Below are 8,630 nucleotides of genomic sequence, written 5' to 3'. Positions count from 1 at the left end.
TCGGGGAGTGAGGAGTCCGGTGCCGCGTCCAAGGCCGCAGCTGCCGGGGGGAGGTCCAAGAGGCGGAGGTTGGAGTTGGACTCCTCGGCAGCAGAAGGGGCAGCTGGGACCCCACAGGGCCCAACAGGGGAAGATGGCACGGAGTCATCCAGGTTGGTGGGGGGTTTGGTGGAGGAGGAGGCCGTGCAAGCACCAGAGACGGGGTCTGGAGGTGGGGATCCCACTGGTGCTAGTGGTGCAGTGCAGGACCAGGGGCAGGAGGCAGCACAGGCCGCCGCGGAGGTGCCTGTGTGCAGTCCTGTCCCCGATCCTGTCCCTGCATCATCTTGCACCAGCAGGGATGCCTACGTCCAGACCCGTTTTCAGGCAGGGGATGAGCTGACGTCAACTGGCCTTCCTCTGCCTGCGGACGTGGCTATCCAGGTCCGGGTTGAGCCTGTCCTGGCTGGTGTGGCGTTGCGTCAACGGGCAATGCGAGGTGACCTGCAGTCTTTTCATGGAGAGACTGCACGTCATCTCGAATGGCTCGTTGACCACGTCAGCCTGCTGGGACAGGTCACCCAGGCCGGATTCCTCCGTCTGACGGGGCTTGCTCCGACCCCCTCCTCATCTGGACTCCCTACGCGCCAGTCATCCTCTGTGCCATCTTCCCACCCATCAGTCACCTGGGTGCCCTGTGGAGCTGCCTCTGACGGTGCGGCCAGGCTGGTGGAGGAGGCATCCCTGCCACAGTCGGGAGTCGGACGTCCAGCAGGGGTGGCCACATCTACGACTGCACCCCAGCCGGTGGAGGATGTGCAGGCAGCAGGAGGCAGTGCACGGGCAGAGGCAGAGCAGCAGCAGCAACATGGTGGGAGCCATGAAGGCTCAGGGCCTTCGACATCAGAGGGGCAGGCATCGGCCGGAGGGCAGGAGGACCCAGGACAGAGAGTGTCTTCCGTGTGGCAGCGGTTGGGCCACGCCATAGATGCGGAGCGGCGGCGGGCGGAAGAGGCGCGGCTCACAATGGTCAGGGCGGAGAACTCCATGTGGAGGGCCCTGAGGCGGGCCGAGTGCCTCGAGGCAATCCGCAGGGGGTTGGAGGTGGACACAGCATCGTCCCTGCTGACCCTCGGGGCCATGGAACAGGACCGCCTCCGGGACATCGAACAGGAGTTCGATGATGCCCTGGCCCGGAACACCACGGAGTGAGCCGCTGGACTTGCCCGCCACCTTTGTATATAGTTCTTTTAGTTTTAGGTTTCCTTTGTTTGTTCTTATGATTTGGAGTCGACGGACACTGCTCCACTTTTTGTATATAGTTGCATTTTAGTTAGGGTTTTTTGTAGGTTTCCTTTGTTCAGTTGGGCTCATGGACCCTTGGAAGTATTGTACATAGTTCTTCATTGGATTGATTTTATTTTTCATTTGACTTTGGACAGCATTTTTTTGGATTCGGATTTGGTGTTTTTATTTTTTTAAACGGACATGCAGCTTATCTTTTCTTCATTGCCATTGTAGTTTGTTTCACTTCTTTTGCATTCCTATTTTTTTTAATACAATTTTGTTTTCATACTTCACTGTGTGGTATCACCTCATTGGTTTCATGCATGTCATGTTGGGTGTTTTCCCATTCAATTGTAACCATTGTGTGTGATGGACATGGGTTCATTAGCTTTATGAACATTGGGGGTGTAACATGTAATTTCCATTTCCATGTGGGTGAATGTGTTACTTGGTAGGGCTTTTTGGCTGTGGAGGCTGACCATAACGCACATGATTGGGGATTGTGAGGACCTGGTGGAGGCTGCCCATGGTGGCTGGGGGGTGGGGGTGCAGGGGGACATGAGTGGGGGCCTGGTGCAGGGTGCCCCTGCACCTCTTGGGGGTTGGGGTGGTGGGAGACATGAGTGGGGGCCTGGTGGAGGCTGCCCCTGGTGGCTGGGTGGTGGGGGTGGTGGGAGACATGAGTGTGGGCCTGGTGGAGGCTGCCCCTGCACTGCTGGGGGGTGGGAGTGGTGGGAGACATGAGTGGGGGCCTGGTGGAGGGTGCCCCTGGTGGCTGGGTGGTGGGGGTGGTGGGAGACATGAGTGGGGGCCTGGTGTAGGCTGCCCCTGGTGGCTGGGTGGTGGGGGTGGTGGGAGACATGAGTGGGGGCCTGGTGGAGGCTGCCCCTGGTGGCTGGGGGGTGGGGGTGGTGGGAGACATGAGTGGGGGCCTGCTGGAGGGTGCCCCTGGTGGCTGGGGGGTGGGGGTGGTGGGAGACATGAGTGGGGGCCTGGTGGAGGCTGCCCCTGGTGGCTGGGGGGTGGGGGCGGTGGGAGACATGAGTGGGGGCCTGGTGGAGGCTGCCCCTGGTGGCTGGGTGGTGGGGGTGGTGGGAGACATGAGTGTGGGCCTGGTGAGGCTGCCCCTGCACTGCTGGGGGGTGGGGGTGGTGGGAGACATGAGTGGGGGCCTGGTGGAGGGTGCCCCTGCACTGCTGGGGGGTGGGGGTGGTGGGAGACATGGGTGGGGGCCTGGTGGAGGGTGCCCCTGGTGGCTGGGTGGTGGGGGTGGTGGGAGACATGAGTGGGGGCCTGGTGGAGGCTGCCCCTGGTGGCTGGGGGGTGGGGGTGGTGGGAGACATGAGTGGGGGCCTGGTGGAGGGTGCCCCTGGTGCCTAGGGGGAGGGGGTGATAGGGGCCATGGGTGGGGGCCTGGTGGAGGGTGCCACTGGATGCTGGGTGGTGGGGGTGCAGGGGGACATGAGTGGGGGCCTGGTGGAGGCTGCCCCTGCACTGCCGGGGGGGTGGGGGTGGTGGGAGACATGGGTGGGGGCCTGGTGGAGGGTGCCCCTGGTGGCTGGGTGGTGGGGGTGGTGGGAGACATGAGTGGGGGCCTGGTGGAGGGTGCCCCTGGATGCTGGGGGGTGGGGATGCAGGGGGACATGAGTGGGGGCCTGGTGGAGGCTGCCCCTGCACTGCTGGGGGGTGGGGGTGGTGGGAGACATGGGTGGGGGCCTGGTGGAGGGTGCCCCTGGTGGTTGGGGGTGGGGGTGGTGGGAGACATGAGTGGGGGCCTGGTGGAGGCTGCCCCTGGATGCTGGGGGGTGGGGATGCAGGGGGACATGAGTGGGGGCCTGGTGGAGGCTGCCCCTGCACTGCTGGTGGGTGGGGGTGGTGGGAGACATGGGTGGGGGCCTGGTGGAGGGTGCCCCTGGTGGCTGGGTGGTGGGGGTGGTGGGAGACATGAGTGGGGGCCTGGTGGAGGGTGCCCCTGCACTGCTGGGGGTGGGGGTGGTGGGAGACATGAGTGGGGGCCTGGTGGAGGCTGCCCCTGGTGGCTGGGGGGTGGGGGTGGTGGGAGACATGAGTGGGGGCCTGGTGGAGGGTGCCCCTGGTGGCTGGGTGGTGGGGGTGGTGGGAGACATGAGTGTGGGCCTGGTGGAGGCTGCCCCTGCACTGCTGGGGGGTGAGGGTGGTGGGAGACATGAGTGGGGGCCTGGTGGAGGCTGCCCCTGCACTGCTGGGGGGTGGGGGTGGTGGGAGACATGAGTGGGGGCCTGGTGGAGGGTGCCCCTGGTGGCTGGGTGGTGGGGGTGGTGGGAGACATGAGTGGGGGCCTGGTGGAGGCTGCCCCTGGTGGCTGGTGGGTGGGGGTGGTGGGAGACATGAGTGGGGGCTTGGTGGAGGGTGCCCCTGGTGGCTGGGGGGTGGGGGTGATAGGGGCCATGGGTGGGGGCCTGGTGGAGGGTGCCCCTGGATGCTGGGGGGTGGGGGTGCAGGGGGACATGAGTGGGGGCCTGGTGGAGGTTGCCCCTGCACTGCTGGGGGGTGGGGGTGGTGGGAGACATGGGTGGGGGCCTGGTGGAGGGTGCCCCTGGTGGCTGGGTGGTGGGGGTGGTGGGAGACATGAGTGGGGGCCTGGTGGAGGCTGCCCCTGCACTGCTGGGGGGTGGGGTGGTGGGGGCCTGGTGGAGGCTGCCCCTGGATGCTGGGGGGTGGGGGTGCAGGGGGACATGATTGGGGGCCTGGTGGAGGCTGCCCCTGCACTGCTGGGGGGTGGGGGCGGTGGGAGACGTGGGTGAGAGCCTGGTGGAGGGTGCCCCTGCACTGCTGGGGGGTGGGTGTGGTGGGAGACATGAGTGGGGGCCTGGTGGAGGCTCCCCTGGTGGCTCGGGGGTGGGGGTGGTGGGAGACATGAGTGGGGGCCTGGTGGAGGCTGCCCCTGGTTGCTGGGTGGTGGGGGTGGTGGGAGACATGAGTGTGGGCCTGGTGGAGGCTGCCCCTGCACTGCTGGGGGGCGGGGGTGGTAGGAGACATGAGTGGGGGCCTGGTGGAGGGTGCCCCTGCACTACTGGGGGGTGGGGGTGGTGGGAGACATGGGTGGGGGCCTGGTGGAGGGTGCCCCTGGTGGCTGGGTGGTGGGGGTTGTGGGAGACATGAGTGTGGGCCTGGTGGAGGGTGCCCCTGGTGGCTGGGTGGTGGGGGTGGTGGGAGACATGAGTGGGGGCCTGGTGGAGGCTGCCCCTGCACTGCTGGGGGGTGGGGGTGGTGGGAGACATGCATTGTTGATCAGTGGTGCAAGGTGACATGTGGGTTGGCTGGGGGGCATGCCCATGGTGGATGGGCTGCCTGCGGGACATGAGCAGGGGTGCAGGGTAGTCCCCCGTGGTGTGGGCTGCCTGCAGGGGCCGTGGAGGTTGTGGAGCGTACACCTGGGAGGACCCACACGGCCAATTCATGTGTAGTACTCCCCAGAACCCCTGAAATACACATACCCTGCTGAAATCGCGTGTGGAACTTCCCGCGCACCCCTGAAATACACGTACCCTGCTGAAATTGCCTGTGGAACTTCCCGCGCACCCATGGAATACACGTACCCTGCTCGCACTGGGCCAATCGCGTGTGGAACTTCCCGCGCACCCTGAAATACACGTACCCTGCTGAAATCGCATGTGGAACTTCCCGCGCACCAATGGAATACACGTACCCTGCTCGCACTGGGCCAATCGCGTGTGGAACTTCCCGCGCACCCCTGAAATACACGTACCCTGCTGGAATCACTGTGGAACTTCCCGCGCACCCCTGCAATGCACGTACCCTGCTGAAATCGCGTGTGGCACTTCCCGCGCACGCATGGAATACACATACCCTGCTCGCACTGGGCCAATCGCGTGTAGAACTTCCCGCGCACCCCTGAAATATACATACCCTGCTGAAATCGCGTGTGGAACTTCCCACGCAACCATGGAATACACGTACCCTGCTCGCACTGGGCCAATCGCGTGTGGAACTTCCCGCGCACCCCTGAAATACACGTACCCTGCTGGAATCACGTGTGGAACTTCCCGCGCACCCCTGGAATACACGTACCCTGCTGAAATCGCGTGTGGTACTTCCCGCGCACCCATGGAATACACGTACCCTGCTCGCACTGGCGCAATCGCGTGTGGAACTTCCCGCGCACCCCTGAAATACATGTACCCTGCTGAAATCGCGTGTGGAACTTCCCACGCACCCCTGGAATACACGTACCCTGCTGAAATCGCGTGTGGAACTTCCCGCGCACCCATGGAATACACAAACCCTGCTCGCACTGGGCCAATCACGTGTGGAACTTCCCGCGCACCCCTGAAATACACGTACCCTGCTGGAATCGCGTGTGGTACTTCCCACGCACCCATGGAATACACGTACCCTGCTCGCACTGGCCCAATCGCGTGTGGATCTTCCCGCGCACCCCTGAAATACACGTACCCTGCTGGAATCGCGTGTGGAACTTCCCGCGCAACCTGGAATACACGTACCCTGCTGAAATCGCGTGTGGAACTTCCCGCGCACCCCTGAAATACACGTACCCTGCTGAAATTGCGTGTGGAACTTCCCGCGCACCCCTGGAATACACGTACCCTGCTGAAATCGCGTGTGGAACTTCCCGCGCACCCATGGAATATACGTACCCTGCTTGTACGGGGCCAAACGCATGTGGAACTTCCCGCGCACCCCTGAAATACACGTTCCACGCTTGGCGTCTGCTGTTTGCCAGCCCGGTGAACTGGTCCAGGGTTAGCGCAGCCCTTTGCGATGATTTAGCGATTTTGATGGCTTTTCCTTGCGAGAGGGCGTTCTTGGGGGCGTTACTGGCGCTGCTGCAGGGTCGCTGCGATTCTCTGCACCACGGCTGGTTTGGGAGCCTAAAATCCATGAATACGTTGTGCGCGGAAATCGGTTTTGGCGCACGTGCCTGGCGCAGACAATCGCACGCGGACACTCTGCGCCAGCCGCTTGCGTCACTTTTCTGCGAAATTCTATGAATTACCCTGTAAGTTTCTTCAGATCAAAGCTGGATATGTTTCAGAAATGTAAGACACAAGGATAACTAAGAATGTGTATAACAATATTATAATAGGTATCATAGATGAAGATTAGAAGGTGTTTTCTTCTTTTTCTTTTCTTTCAAATCCCAAGCATGTGTTACATTGTTTCTTGGAGCCTATTCTAGGGAAAATATTCCATGATTATGGCAAATGAATTAGTCTATAAGTCAACCCTCATCTAAAAATTTTTGAAAAACTGTGGCTTTGAAAAACCTTGCTCCACCAGGGCGACTCCTTACAATCCCGATAATTATACGTGCAAGATTAAAAGTTTCAAAATCCGGTCAATGAAGTCGCAGGTCAACTGTATAAGGACGGTAAAAAGCCTAACCGTCCCATACTTTGAAGAAATTAATTAATGAAAATACAGGACTCTGCGCCAACAACTCAAGTTGAGTTAAATCTTAGATTATGCTTTATTGATCATCCATGACCATTGAGCCCATAATTGATAACATGTTTCGGCTCCACTGAGCCTTTTTCAAATCCGGGCTACCCATAATTGTAATATAGGACATACAATATATCATAGTCAAAAAAACAATTTGTATGAACAACATCATAAAGTAAAACATAATACCAGTTTTCAAATATCGTGACCACAAAATGTGCATAATAACATGAAAGAAATTAGACAGAAAAACAAGGATGGGCAAAAGGGAAGGGTTCATGGGTGTAGAAAAATAGGCAAACATATCATAATACATTGTTATGTTTGAGTAAACAGAAAAAGAACACAAAAAACAGAAACAAAAACACAAACAAAAAGGAAAAAGAACCCATTAGTAATCATTATTCTTCAATTCATTGAATAATATAACCAAATTCTGCAATGGTCCCTTGAGACAAACTGACAACTTGGTGGGTGTCCTTACCCGAAATTTGATGTAACCAGTTCTTATGACTATTTGTCCATGTAGTAGTAACGGGGTACAATCCCCAATATCAATCTAAACAAAAAATGTAAGTAGCGAAGGTAAATAAAACTGATTGTCCAATTTAGAATATACATTAATTTTGTATATCAAGGTTGCCTATGGCAACTAGGCATTTTCACTTATGAGAATAAATCCCGCCCTCCACCAAACGGGCAAAACAACTCTACTTAATGGTCACAGGCCATTTCTGCCTTATTCAAAACAATTCATTATAAGTTCCGTAGTGAAGTCAATTGTAATTAACCATCATTACGTGACATGATGACGCATTTCAAATATAGAACACGTATTTCAAGTACGGAAAGCACAACATATAGCTTATTTGGTTGCTACTCGTCAAGTACCATTAAAGCTAAATCTCATTGAAAAGTAAACCATGAGATAAGCGGTCCTCTCTTACCAGTTCCTGGAACACAAACAGTCACACGCGTCGGCAGGTAAGCCGAACGCTTACCAGGTATGCCTTCTTATACTAGGCGTCATCACTGTGCGCGGTTACCACGGCGACGCAAGGAAAAGCATCGTCATTGAAAACCGCATTCTATCCCCCAGCATTCTACAAATTACATATGCTATATAATTCAAAATATTTGAATAAAGCCTGAAAAACTAACAAAGCATGTATACGCTTCTCCTAACCCAATTTACATTTGTTGAATACTTAAATGGTTACTATCACAATAATGTATAATCACGGGCACTAATGCACCTAACTACAAAAGGTTGGTGAGCATTACACACAACATTCAAATAACATACTGAGCTACCAATTATGATGGGGTATCCCTTTAACAACACCCTGAAATACATGTAACCTCCTAATAAACAATGAGCCGTGTTCTAAATCAAGTATAACAATGAAAATCATTCGAGCTTGAGAAGCCAGATTGCAATGTACTACATCTCACAAGAATGAAACCATTTCATTATCTGTATTAAGTCCTGTATTTGTCGAATTGAAGTAACAAATTGCTCTTGCTTCCGCTTGTCGTAACGCCTTCACTCTGTCACCACCTCTTTTGTTCAAGGATACTTGTTTAAGACCAATGAATCTAATTTCCGATTTGAGATGTGGCTGATGTGTTTTTTGCCAATGTTCAGCTAACGGAAGTGATGGGTCTTGACTGCCAATTTTGGCTAAATGTTCACGGATACGGATTCTCAACTGTCTCTTGGTGCTACCAATATATAGTTTGTGGCAGACACAGATGATGCCATATACTACAAAAGTTGTTTTGCAATTGATTCCTTGTTTAATGATCCAACATTTTCCATTTTTATCTTCAAATTCTGTTGTTCTTTGGTATGCATATTTACATTGTGGACAAACTCCACATTTCCTGAAACCAGA

At 56.1% G+C, this 8,630-nt stretch overlaps 1 long non-coding RNA gene across 1 annotated transcript; it reads right to left on the bottom strand.

Annotated features, from left to right (window-relative positions):
- Window positions 1–6,722: 6,722 nt before the first annotated feature.
- LOC138571240 (uncharacterized) lies at window positions 6,723–7,316 on the bottom strand. The gene is made up of 2 exons (XR_011303890.1): window positions 7,217–7,316; window positions 6,723–6,833 (listed from the first exon to the last, which is right to left on the bottom strand). It is a non-coding gene; the product is annotated as an uncharacterized lncRNA (long non-coding RNA).
- Window positions 7,317–8,630: the final 1,314 nt, after the last annotated feature.

Source organism: Ambystoma mexicanum, chromosome 1p, assembly GCF_040938575.1.
Source record: "Ambystoma mexicanum isolate Mex_15411 chromosome 1p, UKY_AmexF1_1, whole genome shotgun sequence".
In the NCBI taxonomy this organism is placed as follows: Eukaryota; Metazoa; Chordata; class Amphibia; order Caudata; family Ambystomatidae; genus Ambystoma; species Ambystoma mexicanum.
Note: the sequence above shows the minus strand (reverse complement) of the source record. Positions and strands in the feature narration are given on the sequence as shown.